At 43.7% G+C, this 26,011-nt stretch overlaps 7 long non-coding RNA genes across 7 annotated transcripts; 5 read left to right on the top strand and 2 right to left on the bottom strand.

Moving 5' to 3' along the window:
• Positions 1–5,926: 5,926 nt before the first annotated feature.
• On the bottom strand, positions 5,927–7,032 carry LOC120918647. Its single transcript, XR_005744452.1, has 2 exons — positions 6,431–7,032; positions 5,927–6,333 (listed from the first exon to the last, which is right to left on the bottom strand). It is a non-coding gene; the product is annotated as an uncharacterized LOC120918647 (long non-coding RNA).
• A 429-nt stretch (positions 7,033–7,461) lies between these two features.
• LOC120918646 lies at positions 7,462–8,480 on the bottom strand. Its single transcript, XR_005744451.1, has 2 exons — positions 7,966–8,480; positions 7,462–7,868 (listed from the first exon to the last, which is right to left on the bottom strand). It is a non-coding gene; the product is annotated as an uncharacterized LOC120918646 (long non-coding RNA).
• A 4-nt stretch (positions 8,481–8,484) lies between these two features.
• LOC120918652 lies at positions 8,485–9,041 on the top strand. Its single transcript, XR_005744457.1, has 2 exons — positions 8,485–8,537; positions 8,635–9,041. It is a non-coding gene; the product is annotated as an uncharacterized LOC120918652 (long non-coding RNA).
• A 426-nt stretch (positions 9,042–9,467) lies between these two features.
• Positions 9,468–10,576, top strand: LOC120918650. The gene is made up of 2 exons (XR_005744455.1): positions 9,468–10,072; positions 10,170–10,576. It is a non-coding gene; the product is annotated as an uncharacterized LOC120918650 (long non-coding RNA).
• Positions 10,577–11,002: 426 nt separating this feature from the next.
• LOC120918649 lies at positions 11,003–12,111 on the top strand. Its single transcript, XR_005744454.1, has 2 exons — positions 11,003–11,607; positions 11,705–12,111. It is a non-coding gene; the product is annotated as an uncharacterized LOC120918649 (long non-coding RNA).
• Positions 12,112–12,537: 426 nt separating this feature from the next.
• LOC120918648 lies at positions 12,538–13,646 on the top strand. The gene is made up of 2 exons (XR_005744453.1): positions 12,538–13,142; positions 13,240–13,646. It is a non-coding gene; the product is annotated as an uncharacterized LOC120918648 (long non-coding RNA).
• Positions 13,647–14,072: 426 nt separating this feature from the next.
• LOC120918651 lies at positions 14,073–15,181 on the top strand. Its single transcript, XR_005744456.1, has 2 exons — positions 14,073–14,677; positions 14,775–15,181. It is a non-coding gene; the product is annotated as an uncharacterized LOC120918651 (long non-coding RNA).
• The last annotated feature ends 10,830 nt before the right edge of the window (positions 15,182–26,011 follow it).

Raw genomic sequence — 26,011 nt, 5'->3', positions numbered from 1 at the left:
GTGTGTAATTCTTACTGCAGGGGGGAGATGATCAGTGACACTACCACTAGGAAGAACAGAGAAAGGTTTGTTTACACTTACACTCCCCGTTCTTTAGCTCTGTGACCCGATTGCGGGACACCGGTGGCGATCGGGTCCGCGGGTCCCTCGGGCGCGGTCGTGAAGCTCAGGACCGTGCCGTTCTGCCGACGTATATCGTTGTGCGGTGGTCCTTAAGCGGTTAACCCTTAAGCAAATATGTAAAGCACTGGCAAACCGAAGATATTGCTGCCCCCTTGTCAACACTATGTGGTAATATTTTGCCATGGATGACATCATGGATTGCACTGGAATTTTTGTACCTTGCAACATATTTTTCTAGACGCCTGTGTTCAGATGAAAATTTTTAGTTCAAAGGGACTATATATTTTGCCATCCCATACATAATATGGCTTTTCCAATTAGGCGCTGGCATGATCTACTTTTTAGCACTGATGTAGGGTCATGAGCCCCCGAAACTCATTGGCTGTTGCAAAATTAAATCATTCTAAGGACTATGCAAGCTAGTGTGGTGCTCCCATCTTTTCAAAATGTTAGTAAACATCTCTGGTAGTCCAGAAGGACTCCACAGTTGCTGGTAAGAAGCCTATAGGAACACACACCACCTATCATGTTATAACATATCTCCATAAGGTTTAGCGCTCCTACACCTCAAAGGATCTTATTTATGATGAGGAAGCAACCAAGAACTTAGGTGTGAAAGATATCCCACTTACCGATGGAGGTGGACAGCTCTCTTAGATGGAAAAATATTTACACATAACAAGTTAGATGATCAGGGTATTATCATAATAACATATAGAAGTTATTTGTACTGCTGTATCTTCTGAATTCCTCTCCTTTCAATGAATGGACACACAGGGCCAGATCCACAAAGAGCCGCCGTAACGTAAAAATTCCCATTTAAGTTACACTGCCGTAAAATTTCTACCTAAGTGCCCGATCCACAAAGCACTTACCTAGAAATTTTCAGCTGTGTAACTTAAATCCGTCCGGCATAAGGCGTTCCTATTTTCATGGGGCGAGTCCCATTTAAATTAGGCGCGCTCCCGCGCCGGACGTACTGCGCATGCTCCCGACGTCATTTTCCCGACGCGCATAGCGCGGTTTTACGTTACGCCGAGTTTTGTGAATCGCGCCGGGTAAAAAAAGTTGCGTCGGGAAAAAAAAAGATACGGCGGGAAAAAATAAATAAAATAACAGCGTCGCGGGTAAGAAGGGTCTACTTTTACAAGGTGTAAACAGTTTACACTTTGTAAAAGCAGCCCTAATTTTACGATTGCAAACTAAAACTTACGGAGAAAAAACGAAGCTGAAAAGCTTCGTGGATCTCCGTAAGTGCTAATTTGCATACCCGAAGCGGCATTTCGACTCGAAATGCCCCCAGCGGCGGATGCGGTACTGCATCCTAAGATCCGGCAGTGTAAGTCCCTTACACATGTCGGATCTTCTGCCTATCTTTTGGAAACTGATTCTGTGGATCAGTTCCAAAGATAGAAACAGGGATACGACGGCATATCAGTAGATACGCCGGCGTATCCCTTTTGTGGATCTGGCCCACTTTTCCTAGCTTTTGTTAACCATTTCCCGCCCAGCCTATTGTCAAATGACAGCTGAGTTGGCACTCTCCCATCCTAGATGGATGTCCTGGGGCCCTGCAGTGCGATATGCCACCTGTTGTGTCCACCAGATGACAGATCATTGTACCAATCCAGTGCTGGTACCATGTGATTGCACACACATTCATTCATTCTCTACTGTTCACTGTGATTGGTCACAGTGATCACATGGTACAGTGCATCTGAACTATGTGATAGCTTTGGCCAATCATTCATGAAAACTATTTTTTATAGCAGTGATCATCACTGTTATACATCACTGCAGCAGTGTAGTTGTAATGGGAATCTAGCACACATCACATGTGGTTTATGAGGGATGGGTGTGGCAATAAAGGAGAGGGAAAGCAATCTTCTCTACAGGCACCTCATACTGTAATTGTATAGACCAGGGGTCTCCGAACTATGACCCGTGGGCCAGATCTTACCTGCCACAAGATTTTATTCAGCCCATGGCATATTCTAAGACTGGGTTAACACATATTCTAATTTGAATGAGGGTTTCCCCGAATGCAATTCGCATGACAGGAGACAATGACCTGCTCTCAATGAATTCAGTTCACACAACTCCGGGGCGGCCGCGGTCCAAATTGCAGAAGGGTCTGGTGCGTCTTCTGGTCCATTGCAAGTACGAATTCAGCAAAAAAAATCAAGCCTGATCCGCAGCCACATCTATTATGAACCCAGCCTAAGTGAGTCCTATGTGCACAATTTGAGGATTCAGGTTTGCAGAGCCTGCCTATGGAATCTGCTTTAACCAGATGATACATGACCCTTATGTAAGGGGGACTCTAATGAGAACCTTGATGCAGGGGGGGGGGACATTGATGTGATGGGGACTCTAATGGGGACCCTAATGTAACGGGGACTCTGATAGGGACTCTGATGTAATTGGGAGTTCTAAAGGGGACCCTGATGTAACGGGGGACTCTAATGGGGATCCTGATGTAAGAGGGACTCTGATGGAGTCGCTGATGTAAGGGGAAATGCTGATGGGGACCTTGACATAAGGGGGATCTCTGATGGGGACCTTGGTGGGGGGGGGGGGGGCTTATTTATTTTTTTATAAATAAGCTATATTATTTTTTTTGGCCCACAAATATTTGTAAAATATACTATGTGGCCCTTGTACTGAAAAGTTTGGAGACCCCTCCCTGGTATGGATGATCTAACAAACACTTGGACCACACTATCCTCTTGGCGTGCTATGTGCTTCTTACCCCTTGGAGGACAAATGAATCTCCCTCCTCATCTAAACCCCATAGGTGGCATGCTCAATACCCCCAGTGCCCTTTAGACCTCATTCACATTAGCTGCATTTAAATGCCCTCAGATATACATTTCTAAATGCTAGTAATGACTTCTCAATAGAATCATTGAGACTGGATGTTTAGCTACATTTAGCGGCATTCAGTATATCCTAATTCATAGAATTTCAATTTTTCAGTATAGTGTCCAGAATCCATTTAGTTGAGGAAAGTGGAACGATAGCGCTGGACCCAAAGCGCTATCTTACTGGTATTGTTATCTTAAAGTAGAAGTCCATGCTAAATCAAAAATTCCTACATCTATAGATATCCATGATCTAACACTAACCTATCTAGCCCTGTAAAGAAGAAATCAGTAAACATATCTTGGCTATCCAACCGATTCCATGCTGAGTTTTTAGCCACGGCTTCACTGTGGAGGCGGGTACAGAGGACACGTCCGACAACGTCACTTCCTATTAATTTCAAAGACGTTGGCCATGTCCTCTACAGGCAAAAAAATGGGTTGTATCACCCAGGGAAACTCTAAGGCCCCATACTCACGAGCAAACATGTCTGCTGAAACTGGCCCGCAGGCCAGTTTCAGCAGACATGTTTGGTCGTGTGTGGGCGCGAGCGGGCCGAATTCCAGCAAACATTTGCCCGCCGGGCCTTTTCCCAGCAGACAAATATTCCTGGACTTGTTTTAAAACAGTCCGCTGGAATTCTGCCCGCTCGGACATGTACGGTCGTCAGTACAGACCTACCGTACATGTCCAGGCGCCCGCCGTCCCTCGCATGCGTCGAATGACTTCGACGCATGCGTGGAAGCATTTTAAAGGCGGGCCGCCCACGTCGCCGCGTCATTGTCGCGGCGACACCGCGTCATCGACGCGGCGACACCGCGGACACGCCCCGCGTATTGTTTACGCGCGGACTTCTGTACGATGGTGTGTACAACCATCGTACAGAAGCCCTCTGGCAGACATGTATGGTGAAAACGGTCCGACGGACCGCTTTCACCATACATGTTTGGTCGTGAGTACCCGGCCTAAAGAACAGAGGGCCATATTCTTAAACAAGTTACGCCGGTGTATCTACTGATACACCGGCGTAATTCGTAATTCCCGCCGGCGTATCATTGTTTTGTATTCACAAAACAATATACGCCGGATTTAGGCTAGGATCCGACTAGTGTAAGACACTTACACTGTCGGATCCTAAATGTAATTACTCTGCCGGCCGCTAGGTGGCGTTTACGTTCAGGTCTCATTTGTTTATGCTAATGAACCTGATACGCCGATTCAAGTACGAAATCGCGTCGCGTAACCGTCGCTAACGTCGTAGGCGTAAGGTTACCCCTGCTATATGAGGGGTAACCTTACGCCAGTCCCACGTAGGCCATGTTAAGTATGGCGTCGGGTCCGCGTCGTGTTTTCCCGTCGGGTACGTCGTTTTACTAAGTCGTCCGCGAATACGACTTTACGTCAATGACGCGCACGTTGGCATCATTGACGTTTTACACCGAGAATTGGAGCATGCGCACTGGGCTATTTTAAGCCCGGCGCATGCGCAGTTCGTACGAATCGGGGGCGCGCTTAATTTAAATACAAGCCGCCCCCTTGGATTTACGATGCCATACGCCGGGCCATTTACACCACGCCGCCCCAAACTACGGAGCAAGTGTTTGGGGAATACAGCACTTGCTCCTGTAGGATGGGGCGGCGGAGTGTAAATGGCTTACGCGATGCCTGCCCAAAAACTACGGGAATATGGCCCAGAGAGTCCCTGGGGATATAAGGGGCTACTATAAGCAGCAAAGGACAATGATCAGGGCATGTATATAAAAAATATTGAAATTTATTATATCAGATACTTAGGTAACAAAATACAACATAATGCTACAATTAGCAAATCACAAAAACTAGCTACTCATTGCTGGCAAGTGTTGCACCAATAAACTAAAGTTTATTGTATATGTGCAGACAAAAAACACACAGAGACATAGACAAACATAAAAACAAATAAACAAAAGCAGTCCGGACGCCTAAATGTCCGCACTTGCTGCGCTCCCAGACGGTAATACACTGTGGGCCAGATTCTCATACATTCGCGCTGCTCCTGGGCAGCGTAATATATGAGATCTACGTTACACCGCCGCAGGTCTACAGGTTTACATCCTGATTCTCAGAACACTTACCTGTAAACTTGCGGCGGTGTAGCGTTAGATTGCTCGTCGCAAGCCCGCCCAATTCAAATGGGGCGGGCACCATTTAAATTAGGCGCGCTCCCGCGCCGAGCGTACTGCGCATGCTCCGTCGGGTAAATTACCCGACGTGCATTGCGCTAAATGACGTCGCCCCGACGTCATTTGCCTAGATGTATACGTAAATGGCGTCCAGCGCCATTCACGGATGTCTTACGCAAACGACGTAATTTTTATTGAATTCGACGCGGGAACGACGGCCATCGTTAACATTGGTTGCGCCTGCTAATTAGCAGGGGCAACCTTACGCGTCGGGTACGCTACGCAAACGACGTTAATTCGCTGCGTCGACCTCGCGTATGTTCGGGAATCGCCGTACTTACCTCATTTGCATAGACGACGGGGAAAAGCGACGATGCGACACCTAGCGGCGGGAAAAAAAAATACTTTTAAGATCTGACAGCGTAACAGCCTTACGCTTGTCAGATCTAATGGGTACCTATGCGCAACTGATTCTGAGAATCAGTTGCATAGATACCCGGGGCCAGATGAGGTGTTACGACGGCGCTAATGGTGTTGCGCCGTCGTAACGCCTTTGAGAATCTGGCCCAAAGTGTGCATATTAAATAATCATAGTAATCATATAGGGAGCATCCAGCATGTGCGTCCCCGCGGGGGATAGTGAGGAATAACGGCTGTGTAGTGATGGGGCTGAAAACCAATGCCCAATTACTAACTAATGTGACACTCAACAGGTGTATATTGAAAAAATAGGGTAGGAAAATGTTTGGGACTTTGAGTGAGGCTGCAGACATGGCGCGGGTAGTAAAAAACGTACAGATTTATTGGTCACACATTTGCAAAACACCTATCAACATCCAGAGGTCGTGTAAATGAAATACATACATTTCAGATATAAATGACATTACCTCATATTAGAGCACATAATATGTGCAGATACAATGGGGGTAGCAGAGATACAACAATGCTTGACCGGATGTCACATGATCATCCGCATGGATAAATGAGTGCATGGGGTGAATATACATATGTACAGATGTCAAGGTAACAGTCTAGGCGAATATGTAAAGGTAAAAACGACTGGTAAAAGCATGTATAAATATGATCAGATCAATTAGAATATTGTAATAAAATATATAGCATCCGTATTGGCCCGACGCGTTTCGTGTGTGTCACACTCTTCAGGGGCAGATGCTTGGCTTATCTACGAATATATAAAAATTACGGGTAAGGTATAATAAGTCAATAAGGTTTATTTAAACCAGTATAAGGTGGAAACATAGTCCACCTGAAGTACTCACATGGAATCAAAAATAAGTGAATGCGGTATACATGGAGCCACGGCCAAAGGGATATGTCCGTCTCGGGAGCTGAGGCGGCAGTAAAGCGCACACAAGAAGGAGCAGCAAGGAATCCTCCCACAGCAAATATCATAGGGTTGAGCATGTATGGAATATACAGCAAGAGCAAAAACCAATAGGAATAGCCAGCTGGGATCTATAGTAATAATAGTAATAACAGACAATTAATAAATATAAGAGAACGAAGGACAACCAGCCCAAATAAATGGATAGGTATAATAACCTAGTAGAGGCGTCCAAAATTCCCGGAGAACCAGCAGGAGAGATACTGTGGTATAGCTTGTTACAGCTCATAGACATTGGGATTTACAGGGAGGACCTTTAAATAGCCGCCTCACAGCTGTGCACGCCAACGTGCCGTCAGCGTCACGAGGGCTAGAGGTACGCCGTAGGAGGGTGTCGCCGCGGGCGGGAACCGCCCACAGCGTCCACCCTATAGTCCTGGCAACCTCAGCTGAGATGGGAAACACACGCTCAGTGTAGTGACGTCAGGACTGACGTCCCAGGCTGGGCGGGATGCGTGGCGCCGACGCGCCGTGTGTACCGCCTCCCTCGGTCCGAGCAGCCCTCCGCCCAGTGGGCAGAGAGAGGGGCGGGCAGGAGGCAGCACGCAGAGCACGTCGCAGCTCCCTAATGGCAGACAGTGAGAGGCCATGGACATGTAACCACAACACATACCAGACCCATGACAAAAACGCATAACTGTTAGTTCTCAAGAAAAAACCTTGAGTGTGCTCAGCCTAAGCCTGATGAAAAAGAAGGCGCATAGAACTAAGCGGCCCAGCACTGGGATGGCAGGGGGGCACTGCCAATCCTGTCTAGCAAGCCTCCATCCCTGAGCGAGCAAGTAGGGGGGGCATTTTGGGACTTTAAATGAGGTCTATGAGTATAGCACCTCCATCCCTAGTAACGTATGTGAAAAAATAGGGTAGGAAAATGTTTGGGACTTTGAGTGAGGCTGCAGACATGGCGCGGGTAGTAAAAAACGTACAGATTTATTGGTCACACATTTGCAAAACACCTATCAACATCCAGAGGTCGTGTAAATGAAATACATACATTTCAGATATAAATGACATTACCTCATATTAGAGCACATAATATGTGCAGATACAATGGGGGTAGCAGAGATACAACAATGCTTGACCGGATGTCACATGATCATCCGCATGGATAAATGAGTGCATGGGGTGAATATACATATGTACAGATGTCAAGGTAACAGTCTAGGCGAATATGTAAAGGTAAAAACGACTGGTAAAAGCATGTATAAATATGATCAGATCAATTAGAATATTGTAATAAAATATATAGCATCCGTATTGGCCCGACGCGTTTCGTGTGTGTCACACTCTTCAGGGGCAGATGCTTGGCTTATCTACGAATATATAAAAATTACGGGTAAGGTATAATAAGTCAATAAGGTTTATTTAAACCAGTATAAGGTGGAAACATAGTCCACCTGAAGTACTCACATGGAATCAAAAATAAGTGAATGCGGTATACATGGAGCCACGGCCAAAGGGATATGTCCGTCTCGGGAGCTGAGGCGGCAGTAAAGCGCACACAAGAAGGAGCAGCAAGGAATCCTCCCACAGCAAATATCATAGGGTTGAGCATGTATGGAATATACAGCAAGAGCAAAAACCAATAGGAATAGCCAGCTGGGATCTATAGTAATAATAGTAATAACAGACAATTAATAAATATAAGAGAACGAAGGACAACCAGCCCAAATAAATGGATAGGTATAATAACCTAGTAGAGGCGTCCAAAATTCCCGGAGAACCAGCAGGAGAGATACTGTGGTATAGCTTGTTACAGCTCATAGACATTGGGATTTACAGGGAGGACCTTTAAATAGCCGCCTCACAGCTGTGCACGCCAACGTGCCGTCAGCGTCACGAGGGCTAGAGGTACGCCGTAGGAGGGTGTCGCCGCGGGCGGGAACCGCCCACAGCGTCCACCCTATAGTCCTGGCAACCTCAGCTGAGATCCCTTTGGCCGTGGCTCCATGTATACCGCATTCACTTATTTTTGATTCCATGTGAGTACTTCAGGTGGACTATGTTTCCACCTTATACTGGTTTAAATAAACCTTATTGACTTATTATACCTTACCCGTAATTTTTATATATTCGTAGATAAGCCAAGCATCTGCCCCTGAAGAGTGTGACACACACGAAACGCGTCGGGCCAATACGGATGCTATATATTTTATTACAATATTCTAATTGATCTGATCATATTTATACATGCTTTTACCAGTCGTTTTTACCTTTACATATTCGCCTAGACTGTTACCTTGACATCTGTACATATGTATATTCACCCCATGCACTCATTTATCCATGCGGATGATCATGTGACATCCGGTCAAGCATTGTTGTATCTCTGCTACCCCCATTGTATCTGCACATATTATGTGCTCTAATATGAGGTAATGTCATTTATATCTGAAATGTATGTATTTCATTTACACGACCTCTGGATGTTGATAGGTGTTTTGCAAATGTGTGACCAATAAATCTGTACGTTTTTTACTACCCGCGCCATGTCTGCAGCCTCACTCAAAGTCCCAAACATTTTCCTACCCTATTTTTTCACATACGTTACTAGGGATGGAGGTGCTATACTCATAGACCTCATTTAAAGTCCCAAAATGCCCCCCCTACTTGCTCGCTCAGGGATGGAGGCTTGCTAGACAGGATTGGCAGTGCCCCCCTGCCATCCCAGTGCTGGGCCGCTTAGTTCTATGCGCCTTCTTTTTCATCAGGCTTAGGCTGAGCACACTCAAGGTTTTTTCTTGAGAACTAACAGTTATGCGTTTTTGTCATGGGTCTGGTATGTGTTGTGGTTACATGTCCATGGCCTCTCACTGTCTGCCATTAGGGAGCTGCGACGTGCTCTGCGTGCTGCCTCCTGCCCGCCCCTCTCTCTGCCCACTGGGCGGAGGGCTGCTCGGACCGAGGGAGGCGGTACACACGGCGCGTCGGCGCCACGCATCCCGCCCAGCCTGGGACGTCAGTCCTGACGTCACTACACTGAGCGTGTGTTTCCCATCTCAGCTGAGGTTGCCAGGACTATAGGGTGGACGCTGTGGGCGGTTCCCGCCCGCGGCGACACCCTCCTACGGCGTACCTCTAGCCCTCGTGACGCTGACGGCACGTTGGCGTGCACAGCTGTGAGGCGGCTATTTAAAGGTCCTCCCTGTAAATCCCAATGTCTATGAGCTGTAACAAGCTATACCACAGTATCTCTCCTGCTGGTTCTCCGGGAATTTTGGACGCCTCTACTAGGTTATTATACCTATCCATTTATTTGGGCTGGTTGTCCTTCGTTCTCTTATATTTATTAATTGTCTGTTATTACTATTATTACTATAGATCCCAGCTGGCTATTCCTATTGGTTTTTGCTCTTGCTGTATATTCCATACATGCTCAACCCTATGATATTTGCTGTGGGAGGATTCCTTGCTGCTCCTTCTTGTGTGCGCTTTACTGCCGCCTCAGCTCCCGAGACGGACATATCCCTTTGGCCGTGGCTCCATGTATACCGCATTCACTTATTTTTGATTCCATGTGAGTACTTCAGGTGGACTATGTTTCCACCTTATACTGGTTTAAATAAACCTTATTGACTTATTATACCTTACCCGTAATTTTTATATATTCGTAGATAAGCCAAGCATCTGCCCCTGAAGAGTGTGACACACACGAAACGCGTCGGGCCAATACGGATGCTATATATTTTATTACAATATTCTAATTGATCTGATCATATTTATACATGCTTTTACCAGTCGTTTTTACCTTTACATATTCGCCTAGACTGTTACCTTGACATCTGTACATATGTATATTCACCCCATGCACTCATTTATCCATGCGGATGATCATGTGACATCCGGTCAAGCATTGTTGTATCTCTGCTACCCCCATTGTATCTGCACATATTATGTGCTCTAATATGAGGTAATGTCATTTATATCTGAAATGTATGTATTTCATTTACACGACCTCTGGATGTTGATAGGTGTTTTGCAAATGTGTGACCAATAAATCTGTACGTTTTTTACTACCCGCGCCATGTCTGCAGCCTCACTCAAAGTCCCAAACATTTTCCTACCCTATTTTTTCACATACGTTACTAGGGATGGAGGTGCTATACTCATAGACCTCATTTAAAGTCCCAAAATGCCCCCCCTACTTGCTCGCTCAGGGATGGAGGCTTGCTAGACAGGATTGGCAGTGCCCCCCTGCCATCCCAGTGCTGGGCCGCTTAGTTCTATGCGCCTTCTTTTTCATCAGGCTTAGGCTGAGCACACTCAAGGTTTTTTCTTGAGAACTAACAGTTATGCGTTTTTGTCATGGGTCTGGTATGTGTTGTGGTTACATGTCCATGGCCTCTCACTGTCTGCCATTAGGGAGCTGCGACGTGCTCTGCGTGCTGCCTCCTGCCCGCCCCTCTCTCTGCCCACTGGGCGGAGGGCTGCTCGGACCGAGGGAGGCGGTACACACGGCGCGTCGGCGCCACGCATCCCGCCCAGCCTGGGACGTCAGTCCTGACGTCACTACACTGAGCGTGTGTTTCCCATCTCAGCTGAGGTTGCCAGGACTATAGGGTGGACGCTGTGGGCGGTTCCCGCCCGCGGCGACACCCTCCTACGGCGTACCTCTAGCCCTCGTGACGCTGACGGCACGTTGGCGTGCACAGCTGTGAGGCGGCTATTTAAAGGTCCTCCCTGTAAATCCCAATGTCTATGAGCTGTAACAAGCTATACCACAGTATCTCTCCTGCTGGTTCTCCGGGAATTTTGGACGCCTCTACTAGGTTATTATACCTATCCATTTATTTGGGCTGGTTGTCCTTCGTTCTCTTATATTTATTAATTGTCTGTTATTACTATTATTACTATAGATCCCAGCTGGCTATTCCTATTGGTTTTTGCTCTTGCTGTATATTCCATACATGCTCAACCCTATGATATTTGCTGTGGGAGGATTCCTTGCTGCTCCTTCTTGTGTGCGCTTTACTGCCGCCTCAGCTCCCGAGACGGACATATCCCTTTGGCCGTGGCTCCATGTATACCGCATTCACTTATTTTTGATTCCATGTGAGTACTTCAGGTGGACTATGTTTCCACCTTATACTGGTTTAAATAAACCTTATTGACTTATTATACCTTACCCGTAATTTTTATATATTCGTAGATAAGCCAAGCATCTGCCCCTGAAGAGTGTGACACACACGAAACGCGTCGGGCCAATACGGATGCTATATATTTTATTACAATATTCTAATTGATCTGATCATATTTATACATGCTTTTACCAGTCGTTTTTACCTTTACATATTCGCCTAGACTGTTACCTTGACATCTGTACATATGTATATTCACCCCATGCACTCATTTATCCATGCGGATGATCATGTGACATCCGGTCAAGCATTGTTGTATCTCTGCTACCCCCATTGTATCTGCACATATTATGTGCTCTAATATGAGGTAATGTCATTTATATCTGAAATGTATGTATTTCATTTACACGACCTCTGGATGTTGATAGGTGTTTTGCAAATGTGTGACCAATAAATCTGTACGTTTTTTACTACCCGCGCCATGTCTGCAGCCTCACTCAAAGTCCCAAACATTTTCCTACCCTATTTTTTCACATACGTTACTAGGGATGGAGGTGCTATACTCATAGACCTCATTTAAAGTCCCAAAATGCCCCCCCTACTTGCTCGCTCAGGGATGGAGGCTTGCTAGACAGGATTGGCAGTGCCCCCCTGCCATCCCAGTGCTGGGCCGCTTAGTTCTATGCGCCTTCTTTTTCATCAGGCTTAGGCTGAGCACACTCAAGGTTTTTTCTTGAGAACTAACAGTTATGCGTTTTTGTCATGGGTCTGGTATGTGTTGTGGTTACATGTCCATGGCCTCTCACTGTCTGCCATTAGGGAGCTGCGACGTGCTCTGCGTGCTGCCTCCTGCCCGCCCCTCTCTCTGCCCACTGGGCGGAGGGCTGCTCGGACCGAGGGAGGCGGTACACACGGCGCGTCGGCGCCACGCATCCCGCCCAGCCTGGGACGTCAGTCCTGACGTCACTACACTGAGCGTGTGTTTCCCATCTCAGCTGAGGTTGCCAGGACTATAGGGTGGACGCTGTGGGCGGTTCCCGCCCGCGGCGACACCCTCCTACGGCGTACCTCTAGCCCTCGTGACGCTGACGGCACGTTGGCGTGCACAGCTGTGAGGCGGCTATTTAAAGGTCCTCCCTGTAAATCCCAATGTCTATGAGCTGTAACAAGCTATACCACAGTATCTCTCCTGCTGGTTCTCCGGGAATTTTGGACGCCTCTACTAGGTTATTATACCTATCCATTTATTTGGGCTGGTTGTCCTTCGTTCTCTTATATTTATTAATTGTCTGTTATTACTATTATTACTATAGATCCCAGCTGGCTATTCCTATTGGTTTTTGCTCTTGCTGTATATTCCATACATGCTCAACCCTATGATATTTGCTGTGGGAGGATTCCTTGCTGCTCCTTCTTGTGTGCGCTTTACTGCCGCCTCAGCTCCCGAGACGGACATATCCCTTTGGCCGTGGCTCCATGTATACCGCATTCACTTATTTTTGATTCCATGTGAGTACTTCAGGTGGACTATGTTTCCACCTTATACTGGTTTAAATAAACCTTATTGACTTATTATACCTTACCCGTAATTTTTATATATTCGTAGATAAGCCAAGCATCTGCCCCTGAAGAGTGTGACACACACGAAACGCGTCGGGCCAATACGGATGCTATATATTTTATTACAATATTCTAATTGATCTGATCATATTTATACATGCTTTTACCAGTCGTTTTTACCTTTACATATTCGCCTAGACTGTTACCTTGACATCTGTACATATGTATATTCACCCCATGCACTCATTTATCCATGCGGATGATCATGTGACATCCGGTCAAGCATTGTTGTATCTCTGCTACCCCCATTGTATCTGCACATATTATGTGCTCTAATATGAGGTAATGTCATTTATATCTGAAATGTATGTATTTCATTTACACGACCTCTGGATGTTGATAGGTGTTTTGCAAATGTGTGACCAATAAATCTGTACGTTTTTTACTACCCGCGCCATGTCTGCAGCCTCACTCAAAGTCCCAAACATTTTCCTACCCTATTTTTTCACATACGTTACTAGGGATGGAGGTGCTATACTCATAGACCTCATTTAAAGTCCCAAAATGCCCCCCCTACTTGCTCGCTCAGGGATGGAGGCTTGCTAGACAGGATTGGCAGTGCCCCCCTGCCATCCCAGTGCTGGGCCGCTTAGTTCTATGCGCCTTCTTTTTCATCAGGCTTAGGCTGAGCACACTCAAGGTTTTTTCTTGAGAACTAACAGTTATGCGTTTTTGTCATGGGTCTGGTATGTGTTGTGGTTACATGTCCATGGCCTCTCACTGTCTGCCATTAGGGAGCTGCGACGTGCTCTGCGTGCTGCCTCCTGCCCGCCCCTCTCTCTGCCCACTGGGCGGAGGGCTGCTCGGACCGAGGGAGGCGGTACACACGGCGCGTCGGCGCCACGCATCCCGCCCAGCCTGGGACGTCAGTCCTGACGTCACTACACTGAGCGTGTGTTTCCCATCTCAGCTGAGGTTGCCAGGACTATAGGGTGGACGCTGTGGGCGGTTCCCGCCCGCGGCGACACCCTCCTACGGCGTACCTCTAGCCCTCGTGACGCTGACGGCACGTTGGCGTGCACAGCTGTGAGGCGGCTATTTAAAGGTCCTCCCTGTAAATCCCAATGTCTATGAGCTGTAACAAGCTATACCACAGTATCTCTCCTGCTGGTTCTCCGGGAATTTTGGACGCCTCTACTAGGTTATTATACCTATCCATTTATTTGGGCTGGTTGTCCTTCGTTCTCTTATATTTATTAATTGTCTGTTATTACTATTATTACTATAGATCCCAGCTGGCTATTCCTATTGGTTTTTGCTCTTGCTGTATATTCCATACATGCTCAACCCTATGATATTTGCTGTGGGAGGATTCCTTGCTGCTCCTTCTTGTGTGCGCTTTACTGCCGCCTCAGCTCCCGAGACGGACATATCCCTTTGGCCGTGGCTCCATGTATACCGCATTCACTTATTTTTGATTCCATGTGAGTACTTCAGGTGGACTATGTTTCCACCTTATACTGGTTTAAATAAACCTTATTGACTTATTATACCTTACCCGTAATTTTTATATATTCGTAGATAAGCCAAGCATCTGCCCCTGAAGAGTGTGACACACACGAAACGCGTCGGGCCAATACGGATGCTATATATTTTATTACAATATTCTAATTGATCTGATCATATTTATACATGCTTTTACCAGTCGTTTTTACCTTTACATATTCGCCTAGACTGTTACCTTGACATCTGTACATATGTATATTCACCCCATGCACTCATTTATCCATGCGGATGATCATGTGACATCCGGTCAAGCATTGTTGTATCTCTGCTACCCCCATTGTATCTGCACATATTATGTGCTCTAATATGAGGTAATGTCATTTATATCTGAAATGTATGTATTTCATTTACACGACCTCTGGATGTTGATAGGTGTTTTGCAAATGTGTGACCAATAAATCTGTACGTTTTTTACTACCCGCGCCATGTCTGCAGCCTCACTCAAAGTCCCAAACATTTTCCTACCCTATTTTTTCACATACGTTACTAGGGATGGAGGTGCTATACTCATAGACCTCATTTAAAGTCCCAAAATGCCCCCCCTACTTGCTCGCTTAGGTGTATATTGAAGAAACAGATATATAGCTGTCCTTATTCAATGATGCTGCAGATAGTCACGAGAGTTGACCAGTCTTGTATAAAGATGCTATTTAATGATTAATTCCAGCAGGACTGCAGATATTAATCATTGAATAGCATCTTTATACAAGACTGGTCAACTCTCGTGACTATCTGCAGCATCATTGAATAAGGACAGCTATATATCTGTTTCTCCAATATACAGGGTGGGCCATTTATATGGATATACCTTAATAAAATGGGAATGGTTGGTGATATTAACTTCCTGTTTGTGGCACATTAGTATATGTGAGGGGGGAAACTTTTCAAGATGGGTGGTGACCACGGCGGCCATTTTGAAGTCGGCCATTTTGAATCCAACTTTTGTTTTTTCAATAGGAAGAGGGTCATGTGACACATCAAACTTATTGGGAATTTCACAAGAAAAACAACGGTGTGCTTGGTTTTAATGTAACTTTATTCTTTCATGAGTTATTTACAAGTTTCTGACCACTTATAAAATGTGTTCAATGTGCTCTCCAGTGACATGCAGCGAGTGCTACGCTGTTGGCTCTTGCTGAATGAAGCTAGGACAGCCACTGATGTTTCTTCATTAGACCCCTTTCACACTGGATACGCCTATAGCGGAGCGTTAAAATCGCGGTAAAACACTGCTATTTTACTGCGATTTTAACGCTCCGCTCATGAAAGAGCTGCCTATAGTAGCCCCTTATATCCCCGGGGACTCTCTGTTCTTTAGAGTTTCCCTGAGTGATACAACCCATTTTTTTGCATATATGTTTTTGGCTACGGCGGTAACCTCTACATGAGGAGTGACTAAAAACAGGGCCCTTAGGTACACCTAGGAACATACTTGCAGGGGTAGGCACCTCTTTTTTGGTTAGCATGTCCTCTACAGAGCTTCCGAAAAGGTATGTATACTCCTTTTTTCTTTACAGGGCTAGATAGGTTAGTGTTAGATCGTGGGTGTCTATTGATGCAGGGATTTTAGTTTTAGCATGGACTTCTACTTTAAGGTATTGACGGTGTAAATGATCTGGTTCCCAGGTGTTTCGTCACATATGGCTACCCATCACAGTTTGCTCCGAAAGTGACGTTCCGCTTAAAAATTTCGCACTGCGCATGCGTGACACCGCCATATGCATTCCAACACTTTTATGACAAAACATCACACTAAAACTGTGATGTGACGAAACACCGCCATCTTGCTACACTCCTCACTCCTCCACACTAAGGATACAGTGAGAAGGGGACAAGCGGACATCTTTGTACACCCCCCAGAGTTTTACATTTTACACGTATTTATTACAGCAGGGGTGTCCAAACTTTTTTTAAAGAGGGCCAAATTTGATTAGGTGAAAATGCTTGAGGGCCGACTATTTTGCCTGACATTCTTTGAACCATTAAAAGTCGGTCTAAGTGTGTTCGTATGAGCACCAATACACGGCCCAACAAGAATTTTCTTGCCTTTGTGAGTGGTGAAGAGATGAGGTAGGGCGTATTATTTGGATATTCATATATCTTTTATGGCACCGCTCAGGTCTAAGGATGAGCTTGGGTGTGTTATTTGGATATACCGTATTTATCTGCACCTTCACTTTAGGAGGGAAGTTTCAGGGAATTTTTCTTTTTAAATAAAGAACTGTGAAGCAAAATAAGGGTCAGTGCCCATCAATGCAGCCTAATCAGTGCCCATCTGCAGCCTCACCATTGCCCTGAATGCAGCCTCACCATTGCCATCAGTGCAGCCTGATCAATGCCTATCTGCAGCCTCGGAGGGGACGGGGGTTACAGGGGGGGGGGGGGGACAAGTGCCAACAGATTACATACAGGAGAATCTCCTGTTTACACGGCAGCCTCTTTAATACAATGTCCCACCTCCTATGATAGACAGAGGAGTCATCCAATGGCAGCCCAGGAGACAGGACTTCCTATTACAGATGCAGCCGAGTTAACAGGAGATTCTCCTGTATGTAATTTCTCATTTTTCCTTCCCTGTCCCCTCTGAGGCAGCGCCGATAAATACAGTATATATCTTTTGTGGCCCTGGGGGCCACAAAAGATATATATATCCAAATTACCAGGGGGGCCACATTAAACCGGAACAGGGGCCGCAATTGGCCCGCGGGCCGGACTTTGGACATGCCTGTATTACAGTAAACTGAGGTTCTATAGTGAAATACAGTACTTAGAACTCCATCTGACTGTTTATATGTTGAATTTTAAAAGCAGTGGCAAGCGTGCTGATTTCACAGGTTTGCTAATCTGACAGAAGTCCGCTGCTTTTAAAATTCAACATGTAAACAGTCAGACGGAGTTCTAAGTACTGTATTTCACTATATAACCTCAGTTTACTGTAATAAATAAGTGTAAAATGTTAAACTCCGGGGGTGTACAAAGATGTCCGCTTGTCCCCTTCTCACTTCAAATACAACTTTATTCCATTAAATAAGTAATCCTACAACCTAGTTTGTTGTGATGGTGAACCTGATATGATTTTTATGCATACTATGTGCAGAAAGAAATCCAACCCATAAACATATACCAGATACCTGTGTGATTAATTAAACAAATAAACAAGTATTAAATAAACTGTGATATAAGAAAGTATTAAATAAACTGTGATATAACAAATAATAAAGAAAATCCAATAGTCCAACGATGTAAGAAAAGTCCGATGTTATAGTGCTCCTTGCTGTGTAAAAAGTGACTACTGTTCCACCAAAAACATGCCACCGTCACCAACTTCTGAAATGGGCACTCACCGGAACTAGATTTAAAATGCGCCTGTAGCTTTATCTTAGGTATAAATCTCCTCTCCACGTATCCACTGCGCACTCCACCTCCACCAATATACTCCAAACAATCCTTTCATAGGGTTCCTGATAGTTACTGTTTCTTATAAGATAAGGGACTAATCATAGCGTAGTATGTCCAAACTTTTTATTTCAAAATGTAAAATATATAAAAATCTCACTCACAAGATGGGTGCCCCTAGACCGGCACCAAGTCTTTCCAGCAGTGCCAAGCAAAAGACGCTCACCAGTGTGTAGATCCTCTTGGCCGGCGTGCGTTCCACGCCTCAGTAGCCGTGCAGTTCGACGGCAGGGGGTGACGTATGACGTAAGGCATCCAACGTGTTACCCAGAAGCCTTTACGCGTTTCGCAATCCACCTTGCGTTGTCAGGAAGCTACAGGCGCCATGTTGGTTAAGGTATTTATACCCTTAAGTGGATTTTATTCAGCCAATGGTGCTTTTCCAGGACCTATGCCTCCATTTTTGTTATTGCCTGCCCTTCCCCTATTTGTTTTATTGATTAGCTAATGCGCACTCAGCATATGCCTCATTAGTAATCATTGCTCTGTTGTATATATTGCAGTAGCTATCTTTGGCAGGTGCTGCTGGAGAGACCTTACAATTTTCTTACTAAATCCAATTATAAAAAATATTATTTATAAAAAGGTTCACACCTAATTTTTCCTAAATATGCACACTTTTTATATGTTGAAGGCCTGTATAAAATCTATACTATATAGTTCAATAATGTATTAATCCTGGATATCTACAATTAACAAAGATTTTTTTTAAATTTCAAAAAAGTTACAAATTTAAATGAAGATAAATATGAAATTGTAATTGAGATAAAAATAAAATAAAAATATAAATAAAATAAAAATATAAATAAAATAAAAATAAATATAAATATAAAAATAAAATAAAAATATAAAAATAAAATTAAAATTAAAATTTTTATAAAAATAAAAATAAAATAAAATAAAAATAAAAATGAAATTTATTCCATTAAAAGTCAGGGGTACAATCCAAAAAAGTAGAAAATGCGTTTCGGTGGTCCAAGAGCCCCCTTCATCGCAGCTTGACTGGCAACAATGTGAATAAGCCCGAAGTGATTTGTCTGAAAAATAACAAAGCAAAGGTGGAAATTGCAACAATACCAGCAAAACATTGTGCAGTGATCCCCGCTTTATTGACCATGCCCACAGCAGCAGCACAGCTTGTACCAAGCACAGAAGGCGAATGCAGGTGAGACTGAGGTCCTGACTTTTTCTTCCAGTACCTTGACAGTGGTAAGCTGGAGATTACCATACAAGGATAATGATTATTTCCAAAGTTTGGGGGTGATGGTCTGAGACTGGGGGCAATGCACAGGCCTCCATTGCCCAAGCTTAACATCACTCCTGTGTACTGATGTCCAGCTGCAGAAAAAAACAAGTGAGGAGTGCTGTGTGCATGTAACCTTAGTAACCTTGGAGTGCGACTTTGATGCGACTTTGAGTGCAGCTATGGTCCAACTTTAAAGTCTCTGAATCAAAGTTGCATCAAAAGTTGCATCAAAGTAGTGCAGGAACCTTTTCCAAGTCGCTGCAACTTTAAGTGGCATAGATGGGAACGGATGTCATTGAAATCAATTAGCTGTGACTTGTCATGCGACTTTATTTTGTTTCATTTATTTGTTTTGTATCAGTGGAAACGGAGCCTTAAGGCTGGTGTGGAAAGGCTTTTGTTCACATCAGGACTGCTTCTCTCCCAATATAAAACAATGGGAATGCAAAAGCATCTTAAGCCTGGATTCACACTTGTAATTTGCAGATCGCATCGCATTCCTGTGCACATCACATGCAATGTCTGTGTGGTGCGATTTCAGTCATACATTTTTTATGGCTGAAATCACATTGCATCTGCAGCAAAATGGTGCAGGACCCTTTTTTCTTTTTTTCCCTGCATCTGAATCGCATCGTATGGGCGATTCTGGCAATTGCACTGCATTAAGACAACATTGCCACCGCCAGCAGTTCGCATGGACGCTGTGCGATTGTAATATGGTGCGGGAAACACACAGGGCTCAGGCTGTGAACCAGGGCTTCAGCAGGTCAAATACAAGTCACAAGGTGATCAATTGCAGGTTAAGTGTACAGTAACTTCAATAAATTGTAAATTCAATTGAAGGCTCTCAAACTGAAGTCACAATCCCTCTGTATTTGCACATGGAGACAGGCATTTTAAGTGGCACTAAATTCTGGTTAAAATAGGAAAATGATATTCAAGCATGTACTCTTAAAGCGGAGGTTCACCCATACCTTACACATTTTCCCCTTCGCTTTATGCTCGTTTGGTCTAGGGGAATCGGCTATTTGTTTTAAAATATGATCCGTACTTACCCGTTTACGAGATGCATCTTCTCCGCCACTTCCGGGTATGGGCTGCGGGAATGGGCGTTCCTTCTTGATTGACAGTCTTCCGAGAGGCTTCCGACGGTCGCATCCATCGCACCACGATTTTCCGAAAGAAGCCGAACGTCGGTGCGCAGGCGCAGTATAGAGCCGCACCGACGTTCTGCTTCTTTCGGCTACGAGTGACGCGATGGATGCGACCGTCGGAAGACTGTCAATCAAGAAGGAACGCCCGCTCCCGAAGACCCATACCCAGAAGTGACGGAAGAAGATGCATCTCGAAAACGGGTAAGTACGGATCATATTTTAATACAAATAGCCGATTCCCCTAGACCGAACGAGCAGGAAGCTAAGGAAAAAAAAAAGGAATTGGTTGAACTCCCGCTTTAACCACTTCTCTACTTTGGGTGTTTTTCAGATTTGGTGTTTACAAGACTAAAACATTTTTGTTTGCTAGAAAATTACTTAAAACCCCCAAACATTATATATTTATAGCAGGAATCTAAGGGGAAAAAAAAAAGGAATTGGTTGAACTCCCGCTTTAACCACTTCTCTACTTTGGGTGTTTTTCAGATTTGGTGTTTACAAGACTAAAACATTTTTGTTTGCTAGAAAATTACTTAAAACCCCCAAACATTATATATTTATTTTTCTAACACCCTAGAGAATAAAATAGCGATCATTGCAATACTTTTTGTCACACCATATTTGCGCAGCGGTTTTACAAGCGCACTTTTTTTGGAAAAAAAAACACTTTTTTTAATTAAAAAATAAGACAGCAATAAATTTGGCCCAATTTTTTTATATATTGTGAAAGATAATGTTACGCCGAGTAAAATGATACCCAACATGTCACGCTTAAAAATTGCGCCCGCTTGTGGCATGGCGTCAAACTTTTACCCTTAAAAATCTCGATAGGCGACGTTTAAAAAATTCTATAGGTTGCATTTTTTGAGCTACAGAGGAGGTCTATGGCTATAATTATTGCTCTCGCTCTAACGATCGCGGCGATACCTCACTTGTGTGGTTTGAACACCGTTTTCATATGCGGGCGCTACTCACGTATGCGTTCGCTTCTGTGCGCGAGCTCGTCAGGACAGGGCGCTTTAAAAATTTAAATGTTGTCATTTGAAAAAATGACAACAAAAAAATGTCTCTTTAAGACGCTGAGCGGGACTGACGTTTTGACGTCAATTCGGCCCAGCAATGCTATGGGGACGGGTGGGGGCCATCTTGCCCTCACTCGTATCCCCACACAGCAGGCTGAAGCACCCGATCGCCTCCACCGCTACCGACGGCTTCCGGTAAGCGGCGGAGAGCGGCGGGAGTGGGGGCCCCTCCCGCCGCCGATAACAGTGATCTCGTGGTGAATCCGCCGCGGAGACCACCGTTATCTTTTACAGGACCGCTCACACTAAAGATGGATATCTCGGTTGTGGCAGCAGCTGCTGCCGTTACCGAGATATCCATCTTTAAAGTGCCTCCGTATATAGTCGTAAGGCGGTTGGGAAGTGGTTAAAGAACCGCGGGTCTCTTGAAAGGCAAGAACGCGGTGATGTTATCGCGTATGACGAGCATGCGCTCGTCACATTTGATGCCGTCGCGGCCATCTTGCTTCACCCTACCTATGCCGTAGAAGCTACCACACACTCTTGGGTTTCTCGTCGGGAAACAGGCCGACAAGAATCTCAACGAGAAAATAGAGCGCAGGTTCTCTATTTTTCTCGTCGAGATTCTGGCCAGATTTCCAGACGAGAAACCTGAAAGCCTCGTACACACGCTCGGTTTACTCAGCAAGAAAGCTCTGCCAGCAGTTTTCTTGACAGTTTTTGCCGAGAAAACTGGTCGTGTGTACAAGGCCTGACACTAATGATCAGTACTAAATATGTGCACTGTCACTGTACTAATGACACTGGCAGGGAAGAGGTTAACATCAGGGGCAATCAAAGGGTTAAGTGTGTACCTAGCTGGTGATTGCCAACTGTGGGGGAATGCTCTGACTGAGTGAAGACATAGATCAGTGTTTTTGCTTCGCAGGAACACAAGATCTCTATCTGTTTCCCGCTTAGAACAGCGATCTGCCTTGTCTATGTAGCGGTTGGTTGCTACTAGTTACTATAATCCACCATATCACATTGCTGCCAGACCTCTATATATCAGAGACATTGAACAGTCATTTTGCTTTGTTTTGTTTTTGTTTATTTGGGTAATATAACTTGGCTGGGGAAGGGGGGTATGGGATGCCCATAGAACAGATCACTTTGCCATCATTGTTTAAGAATTGTTGAATCTAAAGCACTGTGAGCAGATGAACGCTGACATTTGCAGTCTCTCCTCTGCACCAACTCCTGCAGACTGTTACTCCCAGGACTCTTCTCCTCCTGCACAAAACTTCACTGCAACCTGTCAGTCTCTCCGCCCCATCATTGTTGCACCGCACAAGGGATTACTCTGAATAATCCTAAGTGGTTATCTGACTTGCTGAATGCTGGTAGGCCAGGGGCCTGCAGTGCCCCTTCTTGGTGGTCTAGAAGTTTAGCAGCTTGAATTAGTTGGTGGACTAATGATCCCAGCTAGCCCAACTTGCAATTTCTGTGTCCGCTGACACAAAACCCCACAGTCTCTCCTCTGGCCTTGCACCCAGCTCCCCTGGCATGCCTCCTTCAGATATCCACTGTGCCTCACTCACTGACCTTCTCCTGCCCTGAGTCCATGCTGAAGAATTTACCTGGACATGCGTACTGACTGCTTCTTCAGCTCCTCTGGTCAGGACACCTCCTCCAGGACCGTGTAAGGACGATGCTCCCTCCCAGCTCCCGAGCTCCTCCGTAGAGGTGCACACCCCCAAGATGGGGATGGGCCTCCTGCTGCAGTCTAATGCTGCATACACATGGTCGTAATTTCCGACAACAAAACCGTGGATTTTTTTCCGATGGAATGTTGGCTCAAACTTGTCTGGCATACACGCGATCACACAAATGTTGTCGGAAATTCTGAACGTCAAGAACGCGGTCACATACAACACTACGTCGAGCCGAGAAAAATTTGGTTTAATGATTACGAGCATGCCTCAAATTGATTCCGAGCATACGTAGGATTTTTGTGCGTCCGAATTGGCTAGAGACGATCGGAATTTTGTCGTCGGAAAAATTGAGAACCAGCTCCCAAATTTTTGTTGTTGGAAATTCCGACAGCAAATGTCCGATGGAGCATACACACAGTCGGAATATCCGACCAAAAACTCACATCGAACATTTGTTCTGACTGTGTGTACACGGCATAACACTCCATTCTTCACTTCACCAAGACGACAACTCCCCTACAGTGGGCTGGACCTGAGCTTAAGTAGGAGGCCTTCCCCCTGCCAATTCTAGTTGGGGATTGGTCAGGGCTCCTCACATAAGCTCCCTGTCACTTGAATTCCCAGTCCTGCCCCTCTTCCAGAACAATCTCACTGGAAGCAGGGTAGGCACCCAAGAACTGAAGCACAGGTGGTCACACCCACTGCTACACTAACCACTCCCTGCCCCCAGATCAAAAACAAACAGGCCTAGCATGCAGCATAGGCCTGCCTAAATTTTCCTGCCTGGTAGCTATCACAAAAAGCCTCACCTCTAACACCTACCTATAATAGAGGGCCCTACATCTATACATAGCATTAGACATGTGCAGGATGAAAAAATTTGTTTAGTTAAGTTCGTTGCATTCATTACATTCGTTTTCGGGATTCACTTCATATTCGAAAAAACTCTACCGCATTCGAAATAATTCTAACGCATTCGAAAACAAATCTACCGAATTCGAAAAAAATTATCAAATTCGAAATAATGCTACCACATTTAAACGAAACTATATATAACCATTTCCTGAAATTCGAAATTCGTATAGAATGAAATATAATTTGAATAGAAAAGATTAAAATAGACTTGAATACTAGAAAAGAATAGTATAGAAAAACAATAGTACAGAACAGAAAAAAAATATTTTATATATCTCTATATATATTTATATATATATATTTATATATAACTTCTTCTGAAATTCGACTTTCGTATAGAATGAAATCGAATTCCAATAGAAAAGATTAGAATAGAATAGAAAATAATAGAAAAGAAAAGCATAGAAAAACAATAATACAGAATAGAAAAAAAATATATAATATATTCTATTCTAATCTTTTCTATTCCAATTCGATTCAATTCTTTATGAAATTCGAATTTTGGAAAATGGTTAAATGTAAAAAAAAATCGAATGTGGTGTTTTTTTTCTAATTTAGTAGATTTTTTTTCAAATGCGGTAGTTTTTTCTAATTCGGTAGATTTTTTTCAAATGCGGTAGAATTTTTTCAAATGCAGTAGATGTTTTCTAATCTAATTACATTTTTTAAATTTGATCGACTTTTTAAGAATTCGGTCAAATTTTTTTTCAAATTCTAATATGAAACGAATCTTTTATAATCTTTTCTCTTCAAATTCGATTTCATTCAATAAGAAATTCGAATTTCGTATAAAATGAATTCAAATTCGAATAGAAAAGATTAGAATGGAATAGAAAAGAAAAACAAGAGAATAGAATAACATCTAATATATATTATAATTGATTCTATTCTGTTCTATTGTTTTTCTAGTTTATTAACTTTTCTATTTTCTATTCTATTCTAATCTTTTCTATTCCAATTCGATTTCATTCTATATGAAATTCTAATTTTGGAAAATGGTTGTATGTAAAAAAAATCGAATGTGGTAGTTTTTTCTAATTTAGTAGATTTTTTTTCAAATGCGGTAGAATTTTTCGAATGCAGTAGATTTTTTCTAATCTATATACATTTTTCAAATTTGATCGACTTTTTAGGAATTTGGTCAAATTTTTTTCAAATTCTAATATGAAACTAATCTTTTATAATCTTTTCTATTCAAATTCGATTTCATTCAATAAGAAATTTGAATAGAGAATAGAATAAAATATAATATATATTATAATTGATTCTATTCTGTACTATTGTTTTTCTATTCTTTTATATTTCAGTTTCCATAAATTTTAATTATTTTCCAATCTATTGTAGAATTCAAATTTATACTATTCGAATTTCGGAAAACTTATGTTCTATTTTATTACATTCTATTAACTTCTATTCTATTCTTTTTGATTCTATTGCTTTATTGTTTTATATTCTATTTTATTGTAGTTTTTAGAAAATCGGTCTCTATGTTTTCAAATTCAATTCGAATTTGTTTTCAAATTCGATTCGAATTTCGTTGGCGTTTTTTCGAATTTGTTTAAATTCGTTAATTTTGTAATTCGGAAATTCGGATGCATACGAATTTCCGAATAATGAAAAATTCGTCTGAATTCGAATTCGTAACGAAACAAAATGCACATGTCTACATAGCATACATTAAATACATAAAATGTGATGTTAAAGGAGAAAACTTACCTTAATATAGTCCTTCTGCATGACTTGTATGATGGCAGAACACGTTTCT

This window comes from Rana temporaria, chromosome 12, assembly GCF_905171775.1.
Source record: "Rana temporaria chromosome 12, aRanTem1.1, whole genome shotgun sequence".
NCBI classification, from domain to species: domain Eukaryota; kingdom Metazoa; phylum Chordata; class Amphibia; order Anura; family Ranidae; genus Rana; species Rana temporaria.
This window is presented reverse-complemented; position numbering and strand designations above follow the sequence as displayed.